At 40.1% G+C, this 22,085-nt stretch overlaps 1 long non-coding RNA gene across 3 annotated transcripts in view; it reads right to left on the bottom strand.

Moving 5' to 3' along the window:
• Nucleotides 1-22,085, bottom strand: part of LOC114206734 (uncharacterized) — an 85,574-nt gene that overhangs the window by 20,091 nt on the left and 43,398 nt on the right. The window contains exons 5-6 of one of the 3 annotated variants that reach the window (XR_003608709.2): nt 18,092-18,173; nt 4,541-4,584 (exon numbers count right to left, since the gene is read on the bottom strand). This is a non-coding gene — a long non-coding RNA (uncharacterized LOC114206734). Of the gene's footprint in view, nt 1-4,540; nt 4,585-9,929; nt 10,776-18,091; nt 18,174-22,085 lie in introns of those variants that run through there. The other 2 variants (XR_015767466.1, XR_003608708.2) reach the window with 2 other exon arrangements.

The raw sequence follows: 22,085 nt of genomic DNA, 5'->3' as shown, positions 1-22,085 counted from the left end.
TTAAAGATACCAGTTTTAAAATGTGGTAATTTATAGCGTAATCAACACACACACACACACACACACACACACACACCCTTACACAATGTTAGTAATGTCAGTGTCTGCATCAATGTGGTCCTATCCTTACCAGCAGCAAACAAAGTATATTGAATTTGAAGATGGTGTATGCCCACGTGCTGTTCATTGCCTTTCCCCATGTTGATTTGTGTTCCAAATCTCTGTCGGGCCAGGACTACCTCAAATCTTAAAGTTTGAAGTTTAATATTACCTGGACTTAGCCATTCAGCGTGAAATATGTTTGAGGGCTGGCTTACACCTGGGTCTTCTTTAGACTATCTGTGCATTCTCCTGCATTACGAACTCATTGATGGCTGTCTTCTATTAAACTGGCCATTATATATGGGTCATCAAAATTAGAGTTCAGATTTGGGGGAATGAGGGAATCTCCTTAGGGACAAAGGGCCCTTTTATACTCCAACTTAGTTATCTGATTTCCTGATTTTCTTCAAATCTTGATCTAATAATTCTTTATTGCTTTGGCTTTGCAGCTTTTAAAAGAGCTTTAAAAAATATCTTATCTACCCTTTTTATTTGTTTCCTGTGAGAGTGGGACTCCAGATGACCTAGATTATTGGAGACCAGAAGTCTCAATCACATCTCTAGTTGAGAAAATTTCACCCAAGTTTTTGAAGCTCTGCCATTGCTTCAATGATGCTTCTCTTGATTCTCTTATACATACGTGATTTCTTCCTTCTTCAAAACCCCATATCACCTGTCTGACCCTCTCATTTTCCTATTAGTCATGAGTGCAGTCCCTTTTTGTGTCATGTTAGACTCTCAATGGCAGATGGCGTGTCTTATCTCCTGAAGCAACCAGTTCATGCTTTGCACAGAGGAGACACTTGAGATTTATTTAATTGAAAAAATTTCAAAGCATTGCTTGAGAAATCAGCTATGAAATAATCACTACAGTTATTTCCCACATTTCTTGATTGCAAAAGGGAAGAGTCTTGAGCAATAAGAAAAGTTCCCTAGCCTTTTCCTTCACATTCCACTTGAGTTTACATAGAGTGTCAGCCCCAGTTTATTCTTCTAACAAGGCCCAGCTGCTGGAACATTCAATCACCGTTAGTTCAACTTGTGATAATGAACATGTTTCATCAGTCCACTTCATAAAACTCATTGAGAAGTCTCCGTTCACAAAAGAAGGAATTTGGCTCCCCCGGGAGCATAATTCTGTACAGATGTGGTCAAACAAGACTGAATGCCAAACTGCATAACAATATGTGAAATGATGTGGGGAAGGAAGGAAATCATTTGCATAGAACATGAAACACGTGTGTTGCCTTAATTGCCTGGCTATTTCGGGGGAAAAGTGTGGGCCAAAAAATATTCTGAAATTTGAAATCACACAACCCAAGCGACAAATTTGAGGTTCATCATTTATTAGCTACTTATTCATTCTTAGACACTACAGATTGTAAGTCATCATTATTTTACATACCATTTAGAAGGAGAAATATCAGTCAAATAATCTGTGGTCCCCATTACTGGTAAGTATATCATGACTTCAGAGATGTTAAAACGTAATCAAATACGAGTCTTAGAATCATTGAAATAGCATGTATCTTATTATCTTTGAAGTTTTCTTTCTCTGTTGGGTAAATAAATGGGTATAAAAAGACTTTCTTCATACATTTTAGTTTCTTTGTCATCTTTCTTTATCAGTCTCAGTATTGACCCGGGGAAGTCAAAATCTACAGCGGCAGAATGACCCATAGTGTGAAGGTAAAGGATCCGGCAGCAAGCCTACCCACAAAGAAGAGATGGGGAGGGGGGAGGGGTGTGCAAGTTGACCTGCTGGTTGTACCACTTAGGAAAAGCAGGCATTTTACCCGTAAACTTACCTGCTTCTACTCCCTCATGATATATCTACCTATGGAAAAAGACGGTGTATTAAAAAGTTTATTAATCTGGTCTCTCTGCTTCTGAGAGGAAGATTAAGGTTATTTAGATGGAGGGGCACCTTTGTGGACCCTGCTTAAGATTCTCTACCTCCCTCTCCTTCTGTCCCTGCTCCCTCTGCTTGCACGCACTCTCTCTCTCTCTCTCTCAAAAAAAAAAAAAAAAGGATTATTTAGATGGATGAGTTTGTAATAAACCAAGTGGATCTGCATAACATAACATCTTCCTCTTACCTTCTTCATGGGAGCCACCTGCACACCTATGGTAAGTGATCTGCTCTGTTCTCTGTCATGTGTGAAAGTAGCTTACCCCACAGGGGATGTCCGTAATTTTCCGACCTGATTTGTGACTACATAGATAAATCTGCCTAATTCTGGGGTTCAGCATTAAGGAGTTCATCTACCCATAGATATAAACTGTGAACTTTAATATCAGCTTTATTAGTAGTAAGGGTGGTATTTTGGTCTTTTATCTAACTTATTTTTTCTTACCTTAATTGAATCAAGACTCATAATCCAGGAAGTTGTAAGGAGCACTACTTGGAGGTTCCCTTAAAGACCAACTAGCATACCTGACCTTGACTCTGATGAGCAGCAGACATCTGCACTAGAACACAAAACTATGATAAAGGTTGGCCCATCAAGGTGCCATTGGGAAATCCAGTTCATCACGTAACCAGCCCTTCCTCATCCTGTTTGGCACAGTCACGGTTAGAACCCCAGCCCACATCTGAGTGTGCTATTTCTCAGGAAGAGGGCCACTCCTTTCTCCTCCTATTCCTCTGGCTTCTCTTAGCTTCCCCCCATCAAACAATGCTGTCTCGGGCCTTACTTCTGACCCATGATGAACTTGGCTGACCTCCCTTTACCACTAGTGAGCAGAGGAGCAACCCAGACACTGATCCAAGCCAACCAAAGTGCGGGCAGCTGTAGTCTGTCAGAGTGGCAGCAGTATTACCTAAAGGCCCAGCCAAAGCACATATTGACTCATTGTGAGCCACCAGATTAGGAGAATAAGAAACTTTATCAGTAAAACCACAACCTACTTTGCTTGGCCACATTCTCAGAGACCAACAAACTGGGAACAAAGGCAGCTGTTCAGGGGTACCAAGAGGTAGAATGTGAGAACAGTCAGGACATTGAGCTGGAGGAATCTTGCCCAGCTCTATGCTCAATTGACTTCCTTGCATATATTCTGTACCCAGACAAATCAATCACGTTTCTGCCAGAAAAATGCAGCCAGAATGCTTACGTTTTGTTTTCTGCACCAAGACAAAACATTCCCACACAGTCCATAGACTTTTGTATTACTTATTACTATTTGTAATTATTTTACTTGGTTGTGCCCTGTCTCACATCCTCTGGGCTCACCCTCTACCCAGGCATTCATGCAGTAAACAGCTCTGAGTCGGTATTACCCAACAATACTTGGACTCAGCTACACAGCATGTCTCTTGCTTTACACCCTGGAACTTTTATGACATGGGGGCACCCAGAAGTGAGAGATGGTTAACTCTCTCATTGCCACCAGTGGGTCCTGGAGGATACTGGTGGTGAATTCTCCCTGTTTCTTTCCCTAGGGCAGATAATTCTGAGGTACACCTACACTGGGCCCTGTCACTGCCTCTGCACCTGGAACAAGCTATAAAGGTCCCATCCCTGAAGATCAGAAGGAGCATGATAAAACATGGACTTCCCCAAGAGGATAGACCAGCATTTGGGGCTAGTGAACTTGGAACAATGCAGCAGGAAATGGTCAAATGAGTTTGTACTAACTTTGATCTGACATATTTACAGAGAAAGGCCCTTGGCCCTGATGGGAGGATGTTTATATAACTCTTTAACATAAAAGGATGTTATCATCATCCACCAGAAGGAGAGAGAGAATGCAGTTAGGAAGCAAAAGAAAGACTCAGTGCATACTGAATACAAAATTTAGCCTAAGGCAGACTCCACTTGCAATGATTTTTAAAATACTGGTTTAGAGTGTTTTAGAATGTTTACAGTACTTTTGGATTTAATCCATTGCAACATGCTATCTAGACATTATAATTTGCAGTGATATGATTGTTCAGTAGGTAACTTAATTCACAAAGCCTCTCCTCTTTCTTTTCAAGTCAAAAGGGTCACACTACCATATGATGCCAAGCACAACAGAGTATACATTTGCGAGGTTTTCAGAAGTGATACATTTCCAAAGCAAAGTTGGAGAAGTAACTAGATGAGGTCCAGATCAATAACAGAATAATTATGACTATTCCTGGTTCTATCTGAGGATGGGTTACAGTGAAGAAGGAGTCAGACGGTTCTGAATCTACAGAGGTGATTCTTTCTCTTCGGGTTATATATGAAGAAGGTCCCCTCATACTGATGCCTTCAGTGGTAACTCGGGCTCAAGCACTTAAAGTAGCTATATGTGAATCCAGATCAACCCAGCAGCAGCATCGCTTCTCAGCCTTTTGGCAAAGATCAAGTGCACATCAACCCAGCAGCCCATCCAAACAGCAACACTCAAGAAACTTGCCTTGGTGACCTCAAAGTTCACACTTATTCAGAGTACACACTCGGCTTACCTAAAAAATGTCTTTGAAGGGTTTGAAGGGTAAACTGGTACCACCTAGAAAGAAGAGAAAAGAGATTATTGGTCACTGACAGAGTAAAGAGATTATTTGTGAGTAACTTCTCTCTTGTCAAGAACTAGCAGAGAATCATCAGAGGACAAGGGGCAACAACTTCGCTGGGTGATGTGTTTCACCAACCTGGTTTTACATTTTACCACTGCAGCGGGATTTGTTCCTTTCCTGTTTCCTCTCCTTATGTATCTCAGACATCATGCACTTACATAAAGAGACATCCTAACAAGGGACAACTTGGATCATGGATACTAATAAAATCTATGGACTCTTTCTTGAGTTGTTATAATTAAAACCATCCAAATTCAGATCATTACCAGAACGGAGATTAACAAATTCCCAGAAAAGATCCTGTTTTGGGGGACGGAGCAAGATGGCAGAGGAGTAGGAGACCTGGATTTCGTCTGGTCTCAGGAATTCAGCTGAATAGGGATCAAACCATTCTGAACACCTACAAACTCAACAGGAGATTGAAGAAGAGAGTAGCAACAACTCTCTGAACAGAGAAACGACCACTTTCTGGAAGGTAGGACGTGCGGAGAAGTGAATCTGAGGCGAAATTCGGGAGGATAGACGGCGGGGGAGGGGGCCTCCATCGGCCGCTTCTGGCAAGTGCTAGAGCCAGGGAGCACAAAATTGGAACTTTTAGAAGTCGGCTCCGCGGAGGGACGTCGCTCCAGTGGCTAAGCGGGGGATGGAAACCTCGCGGGACAATGTGGTCTCAGGACCCTTGGGGTCACAGAAAGACCGGGGGTGCCTGAGTGCGGCAGAGTTCCCCAGTATCGGAGCGGGGAAGCCGGATGCAGAGACAGAGCCGAGAGGCGGGCTCGCAGCTCGGGGTGGCCATAAACTGTGATCCGCGGGCCAGTCGGGCCACTGCGCCTCCAGCAGGGACACAGCAAGCGGCAGAGCCGGGGAGACTCCCCTCCCTCCCCCGGGAGGAGCGGCGCGGGAGCGCTCCACAGGGATCTGCTGGGTTTGGAGACTCCACACAGGGTCGGGTGCCAGAGATAGAAACGCTCGGTCACAGGCCGGGTGAGCACGGAGTGCGGCCGGAGACCAGGGAGACGGGAGTGATTGACTGCTTTTCTCTGGGGGCGCACTGAGGAGCAGGGCCCCGAGTTCTCAGCTCCTCCGGGCAGAGAGTGGGAGGCCACCATTTTCACCCTGGTCCTCCAAAGCTGTACCGAGAGCTTGCAGGGAACACAAGCTCCTGAGAGCAAACCCGAGCAGCTTGCTTAGCCCGGACCCACAAGGGTGGGGCAATTCCGCCTCCGGCAAAGACATTTGGGAACCACGGCAACAGGCCCCTCCCCCAGAAGATCAGCGCGAACAGCCAGCAAGCCAAGACCAAGTTTACCGATGAAGGAGAACGGGAGAACTCCAGCACTAGGAGAATACTGAACATAGAATTCATGGCTTTTTTACCATGATTCATTAGTTTTTCAAAGTTAATTTTTTTAACTGTTTTTTGTTTTGTTTTTTTTGAATTTTTCTTTTTCCCTTTTTCAACCAACATCTTATCAATCCCTTTTTTAAAAAAACATTTTTTATTTTTCATTTTTAGAGTCATATTTTATCCCTTCATAGTAGTTACCCTTATTTTTGGCATATATATATGTTCTTCTCTCTTTAAAATTTTGAGATACAGTTTCTTCTAACAGATCAAAATATACCCTAAATCACTAGTGTATGGCTTTGTTCTAGTCTCCTGCCTGCTCACAGTCTCTCCCATTTTTTTCCTTTTCTTTTTTCTTTTTTTTAAATCTTCTTCTTTCTTCTTTCAAACAACTTCTTAACAATTCTGTTTATAAAAGCTTTTATAAGTTTCATCTTTACAGTCATCTTCCATCCCTTCATTGTATCAACCCTTATTTTGTACATATATAAGTCTTTCTTCCTTTACAATTTTGGGAGGCACTTTCTTCTAACAGACCAAATACACCCAAAATCTAGTGTGTGGCACTGATCTAGGCACTAGCCTGATCATATTTGATCATATTCTGGTTTTTTTGTTGTTGTTTTGTTCCGTTTTTGTTTGTTTTTATCTTTTTCTTTTTCTTTTCTTTCTCTTTCTTTTTTCTTTCTTTCCCTTTCTTTTCCCCTGGTTTCAGGTCTTTTCTGATTTGTATAGAGTATATTTGCTGGGGACGTTGTTAACCTGTTAGCATTTTGTTCTCTCATTTATCTGTTCTCCTCTGAACAAAATGACAAGACGAAAAAAATCACCTCAGCAAAAAGAACAAGAAGTAGTACCGTCTGCCAGGGACCTACTCAATACGGACATTAGTACGATGTCGGACCTAGACTTCAGAATCATGACTTTAAAGATACTAGCTGGGCTTGAAAAAAGCGTGGAAGTTATTAGAGAAACCCTTTCTGGAGAAATAAAAGAACTAAAATCTAACCAAGTCGAAATCAAAAAGGCTATTAATGAGGTGCAATAAAAAATGGGGGCACTAACTGCTAGGATAAATGAGGCAGAAGAGAGAATCAGCGATATAGAAGACCAAATGATGGAAAATAAAGAGGCTGAGAAAAAGAGAGAAAAACAACTACAGGATCACAAGGGCAGAATTCGAGAGATAAGCGATATGATAAGACGAAACAGAATAATTGGGATCCCAGAGGAAGAAGAAAGAGAGAGGGGGCAGAAGGTATATTGGAGCAAATTATAGCAGAGAACTTCCCTAATGTGGGGAAGGAAACAGGCATCAAAATCCAGGAGGCACAGAGAACCCCCCTCAAAATCAATAAAAATAGGTCAACACCCCGACATCTAATAGTAAAACTTACGAGTCTCAGAGACAAAGAGAAAATCCTGAAAGCAGCTCGTGAGAGGAGATATGTAACCTACAATGGTAGAAACATAAGATTGGCAACAGACCTATCCACAGAGACCTGGCAGGCCAGAAAGGACTGGCATGATATCTTTAGAGCACTAAACGAGAAAAATATGCAGCCAAGAATACTATATCCAGCAAGGCTGTCATTGAAAATAGAAGGAGAGGTAAAAACCTTCCAGGACAAACAAAAACTAAAGGAATTTGCAAACACGAAACCAGCCCTGAAAGAAATATTGAAAGGGGTCCTCTAAGCAAAGAGAGAGCCTAAAAGCAGCATAGATCAGAAAGGAACACAGACAATTTACAGTCACAGTCACCTTACAGGCAATACAATGGCACTAAATTCCTATCTTTCAATAGTTACCCTGAATGTAAATGGGCTAAATGCCCCAATCAAAAGACACAGGCTATCAGATTGGATTAAAAAACAAGACCCATCAATATGCTGTCTGCAAGAGACTCATTTTAGACCCAAAGACACCCCCACATTGAAAGTGAGGGGGTGGAAAACAATTTACCATGCTAATGGACACCAAAAGAAAGCTGGGGCGGCAATTCTTATATCAGACAAATTAGATTTTAAAACAAAGACTGTAATAAGAGATGCAGAAGGACACTATATCTTACTTAAAGGGTCTATCCAACAAGAAGATCTAACAATTGTAAATATCTATGCCCCTAACATGGGAGCAGCCACTTTTATAAGGCAATTAATAACAAAAGCAAAGAAACACATTGACAACAATACAATAATAGTGGGGGACTTTAACACCCCCCTGACTGAAATGGACAGATCATCTAAGCAAAAGATCAACAAGGAAATAAAGACTTTAAATGACACACTGGACCAAATGGACTTCACAGACATATTCAGAACATTCCACCCCAAAGCAACGGAATACACATTCTTCTCTAGTGCCCATGGAACATTCTCCAGAATGGATCACATCCTAGGTCAGAAATCAGGTCTCAAATGATACCAAAAGATTGGGATTATTCCCTGCATATTTTCAGACCACAGTGCTTTGAAACTAGAACTCAATCACAAGAGAAAAGTCAGAAAGAACTCAAATACATGGAGGCTAAAGAGCATCCTACTAAAGAATGAATGGGTCAACCAGGAAATTAAAGAAGAATTTGAAAAATTCATGGAAACCAATGAAAATGAACACACAACTGTTCAAAATCTTTGGGATACAGCAAAGGCAGTCCTGAGAGGAAAGTATATAGCAATACAAGCCTTTCTCAAGAAACAAGAAAGGTCTCAAATACACAACCTAACGCTACACCTAAAGGAGCTAGAGAAAGAACAGCAAATAAAGCCTAAACCCAGCAGGAGAAGAGAAATAATAAAGATCAGAGCAGAAATCAATGAAACAGGAACCAAAAGAACAGTAGAACAGATCAACGAAACTAGGAGCTGGTTCTTTGAAAGAATTAATAAGATTGATAAACCGCTGGCCAGACTTATCAAAAAGAAAAGAGAAATGACCCAAATCAACAAAATCATGAATGAAAGAGGACAGATCACAACCAACACCAAAGAAATACAAACAATTATAAGAACATATTATGAGCAACTCTATGCCAGCAAATTAGATAACCTGGAAGATATGGGTGCATTCCTAGAGATGTATCAACTACCAAAACTGAATCAGGAAGAAATAGAAAACCTGAACAGACCTATAACCCCTAAGGAAATTGAAGCAGTCATCAAAAATCTCCCAACAAACAAAAGCCCAGGGCCAGATGGCTTCCCAGGGGAATTTTATCAAACATTTAAAGAAGATTTAATACCTATTCTTCTGAAACTGTTCCAAAAAATAGAAATGGAAGGAAAATGTCCAAACTCATTTTATGAGGCCACCATTACCTTGATCCCAAAACCAGACAAAGACCCCATCCAAAAGGAGAATTACAGACCAATATCCTTGATGAACATGGATGCCAAAATTCTCACCAAAATACTAGCCAATAGGATCCAACAGTACATTAAAAGGATTATTCACCACGACCAAGTGGGATTTATCCCTGGGCTGCAAGGTTGGTTCAACATCCGCAAATCAATCAACGTGATACAATACATTAACAAAAGAAAGAACAAGAGTCATATGATCCTCTCAATAGATGCAGAAAAAGCATTTGACAAAGTACAGCATCCTTTCTTGATCAAAACTCTTCAGAGTATAGGGATAGAGGGCACATACCTCAATATCATAAAAGCCATCTATGAAAAACCCACAGCGAATATCATTAAATATCATATCTCAATATCACTGAGATCAACAATCCACATCAATAAAAAGGGCTCTAGATGACACTGATCTTTCTACTAGAAAAGAGCTGGATCAAAAGATAGGACATATAAGGGAAAACTGTTTATTGAGAGGCTGGGAAAGACCTCTTTGAGAAAGGAGTATTTAAGCAGAGACCTGAAATACCAGTAGGATTTACTACTGGTATTCTGGGTTCTGGGGCATATTAGTTGGCGGTAATGGTTAATACATAGATTCTAAAATTTAATGGCTAAACAAAACAAAAGTTTATTTCTCTTTCACATAACAGTCCAGCGTTGGCAGTCAAGCTCTGCTCTGTAAAGTCATCTAGGGATCCAGGCTGAGAAGGGCAGTTCCGTCATCCTCCTTGTGACTTCTACAGTTGCTTCCAGCCAGCAGGAAGGAAGGGGAGATGGCCATCTTGAAGAACTTCTTTAAACAGATGACTGGAACGTTTCGCTTGTACAGGAAGTTTGGCTGGATGTTCAGGTATTCAGATAGGCTATCATGGAACTAACTGGCCTGCCTTGGTGTGGTCATCATTCACTAGGACCTGGATGGCAATTACAGATATCCTACAACTCTTGCAAACCAAACTCACAACAGATACATGATACATGAGCATAGAAAAGTCTCACCTTGAAAGTATAAGCCTTTAATTAACGGAGTTACTGAACCTCTGTGAGACTATATCTTCCCTGTGAAGTGGGATAATGATAATATCAGTGCCTTCTCTATATGTTGGAGATAATTACTTACACTCATATCCTGTTGGTGCCAGATGGTTTTGTAATATGGCCACACCTAGATGAAAGCCAAGTAAGAAATGTAGTCTCTTACTTAGTAGGCATATTCTGAGTAAAAGAGAAAAGAAATTGTGGTTTCCCCTAGGTGTCTAACACACAGGCAGAGAAACTCAAAACTCTAAAGCCCTAACATTGGGAAGAGTTTGGCATGCTAAGAGAGCTGGATGGAAGCTAGGACAGCTTGGAGAAAGTGGGGTAACATGACACTAAATGCCAGGATCCTCACTTGCAATCAGCTCACAAGCCACTAGGAGAGAAGTAAGAAAACATGATTAATGTTATTATAATTGCAAAAACACCATGTTTTGGTGGGAGAGGGGTAGATTAATTTTTCTCTAGACAGTTTATGGAGAGTGGAACATTTTAGATGGACCTCTGTGACTAAGAATTTGGGCGTGAGATGATGGGTGAGGACATGGCAGGGAAATGAACACTTGGACAGAGCAAAGGCAAGGAGCCAGGAAATATATAGGGTGTTTCCTAAGAGTGGTAAGAGTTAGTTATGGCTTAAAGCATTAACAGAAAGCATTTGCCTCTGCTACTCTTAAATTGGATCCAAAGATAAATCCTACACTGGTAGTAAGGCAGCTAGAAAGGAGGGTAACAAAAAATCATGGGGTTAAAATGTAGTATCAAGTTCTTGAGTTATATTTAAAAAAAAAGTTTGAAAAAACAGTGCTCTCTATCTCCACCTAACATCAGAAGACCAACTTTATTCATCTCTCCAACTAAGGAACAACCTTTGCATCAAAGTCTTGTTTAACAAGTTAGCAACTCTGATGTGCCGGTTCTATGGAAACCAGAAAATATTGCTGTACTCTTATCTGAAAAATGCATGCAACACAGAAATAATTTTGATTAACTCTGAAAGTTCATCTAGTTCCACAGCACTTAAAAGTTCTACTGTTTTTCCCTCAAAGCTTAAAACATGTTCAACACTTCCATTCACTTACACATACATTTACTCATTCAGCAGTGTTCACAAATGCCAACGATCTGCACGAAATACAAGGAACTGTTAGGGGATGGTAATAAGACACAGCCCTTGACTTAAAGGGATCCAGGGTCTCATCTGAATGGGAGAAGAACAAACACCACAGAATAATAGCAGGACAGAGTGAAAGACATGATAGTATGTAGGGGTATGTAAGTCCAGAAGGCAAAAAGTATCGCTCTGTGAAGAGGAGACAAGGAAAGCTTAGTGAGAAGAGAGTTATTAAGAGAATTTGAAGATTGATTTGGATTTTGAAAAGCAAAGAAGAAACTCCCAGTCTGAGAAGAAAATCATGAGTCATTGAATACGATTGGCCAGGCTAGTTTAAGGGTGGCAATTGATCTAGAGTAGATGGAGCAAGCTAATCAAAAGGAGAAATGAAGGCAGAATGGCAAGAGAGAGCCGAATTGCGAAGAGCCTTGAGTGCTGAGCAAAATGTTTTTGAATTTGTGTCATAAATAATGGGAAATTGCCGGTCTTTAAGATGGGGATGGACAAGACTGGATCCAAGTGTTAGGAACAGAGCTCTGGCAACAGTATGAATGATAACGGGCAGCTGAGCTCAGTGAGCATGGAAGCATGGTCTCTGCAGAGAACCCTGCCACTTGATAGCTGTGTGACATTGGGCAAATGATTGACCCACACCGTGCCTGATTTTCCTCATCTGTAAAACAGGGACGATAGTGATAGCTACTTCCCAGGATTGTTGTGAAGATTAAACTAAGGAATCCCCACCCAAGGTTTAAACAGTGCCTGACATTTAATAAGCACTACATAAATACTTATATACACACAACGACATATACCTTCGAGAGAAACGGTGACAAGGTGGTAAAAAAAAACCATCTAGTTTGTGCTAGGCCTATAAAGGGCCCTTGAGAGATGGGAGTAAGATGTCTGTGACCAGATATCCTGGTGTCCAATCCCAGGTAAACTTCTTAATCTTCCTAAGACTCTTGTTCCTTCTCTGTAAATTAGAAGGAACAACAGTACATATTTCATAGAGTTGTGAGGAATTAATTAGATAACACACGGAAGGTGCTCAGCAAAGAGCCTGGCACCTAGTGATCACTCACAAAAGGATAGTTTCATTATCAGAAAGTATGTGCAAGGAGCTTATAATCCCATAACTCCTTGCCCCAGGTAAACTCCCAGCCCTTGGAGTGCAGAGAGCAGACTTTCATTTCAGGTGAACCTGAAATGAATTCTTGTTCTGTCATTTAAAGCAGCGTGAATGTGGGCATTTTTCTACAATGAAGGCCACCCGGTTTCCTACTAAAATCATCAGAATGCTTCCCATCTCAAAAGGTTACTGTGAAGATCAGAAATAATTTATGTAAAGTAGCTAGACTGGTGCACACTAAGCACACACCAGCCATTGCCTCCCCCCACCCCCGTCTTTTTGGAGCTCCCTCCCACATCTGCCCTGAAAGAGGAAAAGCCACACTCTCTGACCTCAGCCTCATGCTCGGCCTCAAAGACAATCATGGCCAACAAGCCAGGCCGAAGATTAATCACTATTCTGGATCATGAATTATGGGTCTCAGAGAAAGACAAAGTAGAACCAAACTAACCCAACCCCTTCACTTGCCAGACCTCTTGCTATCTGACTCCCACTGATGTCTAACCGAAATTAACCACAGACCACTAATGAGCCAATGAACCATTGTGCAATGTTTTCGGCTGGATACAGTGCGGAAAATTGGGAAAGAAGGAAGGGCCAACAGATAGTTGGGGGTTGAAAGTATAAGTGATGATCATCATGACACTGGGACAGAGGACAACATATACATTAGTTTGGAGGAAGGGGTATTTTTTTTCACATGAAAATACACAGAATTAGACCACCCCAAGTGAATAAGCTTTCTTCATATTGGGGGGTATTACCGTTAAGAGGTGTTAAGTGGTTAAGAGAGCTGCTTAAGAATAGTGATTGTTGAGTTTAACCCTTGGACCCACCACTTGTGAGCAGTGTAAGCCAGTGTAATTCAGTAATTCAGTGGGCAAGTTATTTAACACTTCTGAGTTGGTTTCCCCAGTAGCTCCTAAATCATTACATTAATGCAATAATTAAATATAATAATCTATTTAAAGCAGGTGAAATGGATTTGGGATATAGTATGTGTTAAAAATATTTGATTTTTATAATCATGATTTAATATTTTAGCAGAGTCAATGCAATTCACAATAAGGAAGGCAGAGGTGATTATCTATCTATTGTAGGTGGTGCAAATGACAAGATGAGTTAGACACCTACCTGGCAGCCTGAACTATCTAATTCTATAGATTTATTCAGTATGCCATTAACCTACAGTCACTCTCCTGAAAATGATTTTCCTTCTCAATTTCATCTTCTTTTCCCATTTTTTAAAAGATTTTCTTTTTATAAGCTTCTGACAAATGGCACTTCTTTGTTTCTTGAGAAATTGCTAATACTAAAAATTGTCATCAAGTGACTTGCTTCTCAAGTGCCTTCAGGATTGACTATTGCTCATAGATCTTTTAGTTAGTTCTTTCCACTCATCCCTGTGGTTTGCATCTTTCTGCCTTTCCTTCTTTCTCAATGTGCTCATTATAATCTAGATAATACCCATTAAAGGCAACAAGGCCATTTCACCTTCTGGCTTTATGATAGCATTCTCATCACCTGAAAAATGCCCTCCTGTTCTTTACTTAGCATTTGCCAAGCACAAGTTTTGTGCCTAGACTTGTGCTGGATACTCTGATCTACAGATGCGAAGGTGGGTCTTGGCCTCCCAGTGGTTTAGAATAACGGAAGAAACAAATCTCATATGCATGAAATAACTAGAGAATAGAGAGTTATGAAACTTTCATGACAGTTTTAATGGAAGTTATGAAAATAGGGAGGATAATATGGTAAACACAGGACAAGGGCCCACCAAAGAGGGAGAACGGACAGACATTGCTTTTTGGGAAGCAGCGATCCCTACAGCTGGGAAAGGGAGGGGAGACAGTGAAGAAATATTTCTGTTGGCCAGATGGCTGGCTGTCAACACCACAGCTGGGGGAGTTAGTTCCTGACCTACTGTAGCCTATCTTGAAACACTATGCACTTTCCTCTATAGAAACATTTTAAATAGCATTTGTTTTCCACATAATTTATAAAGGGAGATTTAATCCAGAGAGTAGCTGAACCATAGAGCACTAGAGTACATTAATAACTAACATTCTGTAGGATATAGCAATGTAAAAAGAACTTTTGTTTACCTTGCCTTACATCATGCTCACAACCAATCACCCTATGAGGAAGTTAACCAACCACGCTATGAGGAAGTTATAATTATTTTTCTCTCACCTTTTTTTTTTTTCAAGAGAGAGCATGAGTGAGTGGGGGGCAAGGGAGGGGCAGAGGGAGAGAGAATCCTAAGCAGGCTCCATGCTCAGTGCAGAGCTGGACTCGGGGCTCGATCCCACTACCCTGAGACCATGACTCAAGCTGAAATCAAGAGTCAGACGCTTAACCGACTGAGCTACCCAGGCACCCCGGGTCTAGTTTTTCTTATCTAAGATCGAGTGTTTGGTCCTAGACAATCAAGCCATATTTGTTTCAGTGGTCTTTAAGTCTTCCAAGCCCTTGGCTGTCTGTCCCTAAAATATTCCATCACCTCTCTGCTGTGTCCCCTGACCCCTTGCGTAGCTAAGATACTTTCTTTGCTAAGAAATTTCATTAACCATGAGAGTTAATATTAAAAAGTGTTTTGAAAAAGATGGACTCTCTTTTGTCCATGTTTCTAAAAATCTGTCAACATGTAGTTGACAGAATGAGCCAGTTTTGGGAAATGAAAAAATCTAAGAGATGCAAAGTTGCCAGGTCTTATTTTTACAAGGCTTTGATTTCTGTCACTGCCACTACCACTTGGCCAACATTTTAGAATGGTTTCAATTGTTTTTTTTTTTAAGATTTTATTTATTTATTTGACAGAGAGAGCAAGAGAGCACAAGCTGGGGGAACAGTAGGAGGGTGAGGGAGAAGCAGGCTCCCCCCCAAGCAGGGAGCCCAATGTGGGGCTCAATCCCAGGACCCTGGGATCATGACCTGAGCCAAAGGCAGATGCTTAACCATCTGAGCCACCCAGGAGCCCCAGAATGGTTTCAATTGTTATATTCTAGTTAAGTATTATTTTATTATTTCAAAAAACCTTGTAAATATGAATGTTGCAGCACACACACTTAAAAGATGGCATGGGCTGCAAGTTGAGCAGTGACTTCTGTCTAGTCCTACTTCTTCTCTAGATGAAGAATTGACTAGATGGATTGTTTTGTAATTTTCCTCACAGTTCACACTTGATATTGTAATGTCATCTCCCTCAAATTAGCACTTACTGTTGAGAAACAAAAGTCAAAATGACTTATCCAAGTATAAGTCATTGTCATGGCTGGGATTAGACCCCAGATTTTCTGATTTCTATCTCCTAGTCCTCAGCTAAATACACGGGACTCTACTCATCTGATCTCTATTTCTATAAGGCCAATACCAGTACTCATCGAAATAGAAAGCTGTCATGGACGATAGAGTTAGTCTTTCCTGGTCTTCTGTAGGCTCCCATGGTCATCTTTGCAACTCACAGAGCACTTCTTGATCCTTTCATTAAAAAGGTGAGATTTGCTTACCAGCCAACTAACCTGTGTTAACCTATCTTTTGTTTGCAATGTGGATTTAGCCCCAAGTGTGCAAATGAAAAGTGGAGCTTATTTCTTCATAGTGAATTTGATAAGTGTTGACTTACAGTGTTGAGAATAATCATAGTTCTACTTATGTCCAGGATCTTGAATTCTTCTTAGGTCATGCCTGAGAGACATTTTGTGGATTGGAAGATTATCTCTTTCCCTCCTGCCTAGAGATGATATATTACACAATCCCACGAAAAAGCCTGGCTGCAGAACCCAGCACCCAGAGGAAGTCAGGGGACTTGGCAGGACATGCAGCTGTCCTCAAATGCAAGATATGGCGGCTCAAAAAAAAACAAAGTACAAGAAGCTTCCAGCCACCAGAGAAACTAGGAAAGCAATAGATCTAGCTGAAATGAGGAAGTAGAAGCCACCTTTGAATAATATTGTGAGGCAGAGAGAATAGGAAAGCCTGGAGGAGAGAGACTGGAAAGACTCCAAGAAGACCTGGTCTTTCTAGAGTAAGTGGCAGCACAGACAGAATTCTCCAGAACTTTCGGGAAAGCACTAAAGACTCCAAAGCATATGTTTAAGGAGTAAAATGGTTGACTTGGGAAACACAGTATAAGAGTTGCAAACACTACTTTAACTTGTTAAACTAATATCAGTTGAAGTAAATAGCTGGCTCCTATTTGGAAAACAACTTGTCTTCTAAATGACTAGAAATTTGGAATTCTTCGGGGGTAAGAGCCACTACAGAGAAGTAAATAAGGGGTCAACAGGTAGAAAGAATAGAAAGTCTCATGAGAAGTTCTAAATAAATTTTCATTCAAAGGAATCTGGAGCTTTAAAACAAAATCATGTCTTTGACACAGGAATTATACTTCTAGGAATATATCCCAAAAGACAATCTTAAATAATTGAATAAAAAACATTAAACACAAAGATATCAATGTAATACTTTTATGGTTAAAAATGAGAGCTATGTAAATTCTTAAAAACAGGGAAATCATTCAATAAATAATATATACCATAGAAAATGAAGTCATAATATTAAAACAACTTAAAATATTTTAAATTATGCATTATGATGCATCAAATAAAAAAATGAAAACTTTGCACTGGCATAATATTCTGTACGTGCACAAAAGCATGAAAATATAGAATGATTATCTCTTAACAATGTAATTATGAGTGACATTTATTTTTTAATTATTTTCCAAATGTTCTAAAGACCATGGGAAGCAGTCTGACACAATGCAAAAAACTCAAGATCTGCATTTAGCTAGCTGGCTTATCATTTTTACTAGCCCTACAACCTCATATATTCTACTAGCTTTGTGATCTTGGGCATTTTACTTAAAATTCTTGGGGCCTTAGTTTCCTCATCTGTGAAAATGGGATAATAATAATAACTACCTCATAAGGCTGCCTTAAAGAATAATGAAATAATGTAAATTATTAAATGAAATTAATTAAATGAAATAATGTACTGCATGAACAGTCCTGGCAAATAGTTAACTGTTTGATTAATTTTAGCCATTCATTACCTTAAAAAAAAAAAAAGAAAATGCACGCGCATGTTTGTGTGTGTGTGTGTGTGTACACACACCTACTCAAGCATACATATTCAAGTTTTAAAACAATAAAAATAAACACAGCTGATAATATAAAAGGACAGTTGAGTATTGTTAAAAAAAACCCTTTTAATCACACTTAGTTTGCTTAAGACCTAGGGAGGAGCTTGACAGAGGGTAGGCTGGTCAGGGCAGTGAGTGTGGGCTCTGCCCAAGCAAAGTGTGTCTCTCCCCTGTAACCTTGTTCATCCCTGTTCCTCATGGATCACATTTGTTCAGTCCTCTCCTGATTGCTCAGTGCTTTGGAAATGGATGGGACATTATAGAAATTTTTCTTCTAGAAGTAGAGGTTTTTCTACAAACCATTGAATATGGGACGTCTAATGTTCAAATACTTTTTCTTCATTCCCTGGGGGCCACAAACTCCATCTTCTCTACAGGTCTGCTGTAGAAAGGGAGGAAATATTAGAACAATTCATTGAATTCACTTTCTATATTTTTTCCAGTACCCTGCAAGTTATAGTAGGTCTCTATCTCAGCATAAAGGGAGCACAGGGTGGATGGAAAAGGCCAAACCTCCAGAGAGTAAAACTCCTGGAGACCTGAGCAGTATAATCCCAGTTCTCCATTAATGACCTTTTTCTATGGTGTGGTTTAGAAGAAAAGCGTAGAATCAAATTTTAGCTCTGGATTTACTACAGTTGAAATCAAGCAAATTACTGAGTTTCTGAATGCTAAATTTCCCACCTATAAATTAGGATTATAAATAGTTACTTCAGAGAGTTATAGGAAGGACTAATGAAATATTACTTGGAGTAAGATATGTGACATGGGGGCACCTGGGTGTCTCAATCATTTGATCGGTCTGCCTTTGGCTCAGGTAGTAATCCCGGGGTCCTGGGATCGAGTCCCACATCAGGTTCCCTGCTCATCGGGGAGTCTGCTTCTCCCTCTGCCTCTCCCCCTCTTGTGCTCTCTCTCAAATAAATAAACAAAATCTTATAAAAAAAAAAGATATGTGGTATACAGTAAGCATCCATCAAGTAGCAGCTACTACTACAGAAACTAAAGAAGAAAGGGAAGTGTGGAGTTTCCATGATGATAACAAGTGCTAATAATTGCTAACATTTAATATGTGTCAAGCACTAGTTTGAGCATTTTATCTATAATAATGCAGTTAATCCTCACAACAGCCTTAAGAGTTGGGGAATATTAATCTATTCAATATTAATTTGTACAATATTAATTCTCTCTGTTTTATATATAAGGAGGCTACTGAATATAAAATGTAGTTTGGAGATACTTCGGAGCTCCTTCAAACTCTGTTAATATCTATCTATATTATAAAACTTCTCTCTCACTCTAGACTCTGAACTCTCTCTTCAATGACAGATCTTTGTATTCCCAGGTTTGCTTGGCTTATGGAAAATATACAATAAATATATATATTTATAATTTTTTATTGTTATGTTAATCACCATATATTGCATCATTAGTTTTTACAATAAATATATTTTGAAGAGAAACGCTCTGCCCCCAAGAATGGAAATTAGTTCTACCCTCAGTGCAGAAATTCATTTCATTTAAGATTTCAATGGCTACAAAGGAACAGACGAGTTGTATCTTCTCCATCTACAATACATATTTTGAGATCAAAGTTTTATAGTAATGATCAAGATCATTCATCAGTTTGCATTAAATAACAATTCAATAGAGATCATATGCTGGGTGTCAGGGATTATACTGCTACTTTGGATCTCTGCTGCCTATTGTGTTTTGGGCACTTTCTGCTGTTTTCATGAGCCCACCGAATCAATCACAACATAGTTCATTCCATTCATCTGGTTTTGCTCAAAGCCTATGTCTACACAATTAATCAATTCAAATGTGCAGAAATTTGAACGAGCCATTAGATGATAGAAATAACCAGGGACCAGGCCACAGTCTGAGGAATTTTGTTAAGTGGCCACAGATAGGGCTGAAGTCAAACACACTGGGATTTGCACATCACTGAACTGCGAGCAATGCATTAGAATGTGTACTAGCAAAAAGTCTGATCTGAAATTCTCTTCTGCATTAGGACATCAAAGAAAGCAAATGGCAAAGAATGTTTACTGTCATCATAATACATCTGTTGGAACTCTACAATGTCCTTCAGCATAGTATTTTTTGAAATGAGTGAATTTCCTTGAGACATTTCAGGGAAGAGTGAGTGATTAATTGACTTTGGCACAATATATTTCTTTTCTGTTTATATGCATATTTAAAAAATAGGACTTCTACATAACTTTAAAACATTCATATGTAAGTGGTTCGTGGCTTGGGTATTTAACTTTCTGAGTCATCATTTTACTGGCTTATGGAAATGCTGTGGTTGTTCAGGTATGTGTTTTTATATTCCAGTTGTTAGAAAAGCCTTTAATTTCCTTTAGACTTTTGCTCTTCAGTAATACAAAGTGACCCTCATTTAAAGATGCAGCTACCCATGCTAATGGTTGCCAGGAAACATCTCCTTTGAAATAAACATGCAACCTTTCCTTTAGAGAGTGGTTTTGATTGTTATTTGCAAGCACTCTTAATGTTTATATCACTTTCTTTTTGCTAAACTGTTTTAGGGATCTTACATAACTTTGAAATAAATGTTAGTCAAATGTTGATTCTGGTACTATAACAGAAAGATTGAGGGCAGGGAGAATGAGGCTTTATAAAATATGTTACATATTTCATATTAGAATGCTCCATAATTAATGCATCACTCTCCTGAGAACTTCAAAGAAGATGCCATACGGGTAGGAATATTATTCACTATAGGCCAACAATTTCACATTCTAAATTGAATGGTCAGAGATAACGGAATGTAGAAAGTCCTGCACATTTTAGCAAAGGATTATGATTTTTTTTTAAAGATTTATTTATTTATTTTTGAGAGAGTGAGAATGAGAGAGAGAGAGCACATGAGAGGGGGGAGGGTTAGAGGGAGAAGCAGACTCCCCGCCGACCAGGGACCCCGATGCGGGACTCGATCCCGGGACTCCAGGATCATGACCTGAGCCGAAGGCAGTCGCTTAACCAACTGAGCCACCCAGGCGCCCCGCAAAGGATTATGATTTAAAAGATATGACTCTAGACAAGTCAAGCTGACTGGTAAGGACATAAATATATAAACAAAGACTGTCATCTTGAATATAAATACCCGTTTCCTGGCAGGCTAAAGATACATATACAGGGGCGCCTGGATGGCTCAGTTGGTTAAGCATCTGACACTTGATCTCAGCTCAGGTCTCGCTCTCAGGGTCGTGGGTTCAAGCCTCATTTTGGTCTACACACTGGGCACGGAGCCTACTTAAAAAACAAACAAGTAGGGTGCCTGGGTGGCTCAGTCGATTAAGTGTTGGCCTTTGGCTCAGGTCATGATCCCAGAGTCCTGGGACCAAGGCCCGCATTGGACGGGAAAATCTGCTTCTCCCTCTCTCTCTCTACCCCTTGCCCTGCTCTTGCTCTCTCTCTCTCTAGCTCTCTCTCTCTCTCAAATAAACAAATAATCTTTTAAAAAGTTAAAAAATTAAAAAATAGATAAAATAAAGATATATATCCAACTACTAGTAAATAAAATACCAAGAGGTAAAACAGAGGTAGGTTAATGACCTACTCTGGAAGGGGAGATGCCTATATCTACACAATGAATAAAAACATGGTGTAGGATCTCAGTCAGACAGAAGCTTAAAGAGAAGTCATATATTCAGCAAAGACCTCTTTTGGAAAATATCCATTAGGAACTTGAGGGATAAACTTGAGCTTCCTAAAGCCAAGGGTGACCTATGGCTTCCCGGGAGTTTTAATATGTAGTCTCAACCTTAGCCTGGAGGTAATCAGATCACCTGTCGAGACTTCTGGGAGGTTGGCACGGATTTTGTAAAGACAGAGTTCACTTGGCACCATGGTCAGATGAAATCAGGTAATATAAGAGTCAAGGAAAATAGAATTTCCTCAAAGAAGGACTCCACATGAAGACAAAAGTGTTGGGAACTGCAGAACCTCTGCCCTCTACTCATTACCTGAGGCATCCACCCCCCACCCCGAACACACAGGCAGAGAGTAGTAAGTCCTGGGGTCTCTGGAGCACTAAGGAAATGTGGGTAATGTTGGAGGGAATGCACATCATTTAACACTGGCTATACTTTCAATTAAAATATCAATTCAGTAACAATTTATAGTGAAATGGATAAAAACCCAGACCAGGTGATTCTCCTCTGTGACACCGTAGACAGATTTTGGTACATACTAACGTTATTTTCTAGCTGGAATGGGCCAGCTCAGAGGTGACACTCCAAGGTTGGGGCACTGGTCTTCAGGATCT

This window comes from Eumetopias jubatus, unplaced genomic scaffold (genome assembly GCF_037043125.1).
Source record: "Eumetopias jubatus isolate StellerSeaLion01/CBP00866 unplaced genomic scaffold, mEumJub1_p1.0 scaffold_2, whole genome shotgun sequence".
NCBI classification, from domain to species: Eukaryota; Metazoa; Chordata; class Mammalia; order Carnivora; family Otariidae; genus Eumetopias; species Eumetopias jubatus.
This window is presented reverse-complemented; position numbering and strand designations above follow the sequence as displayed.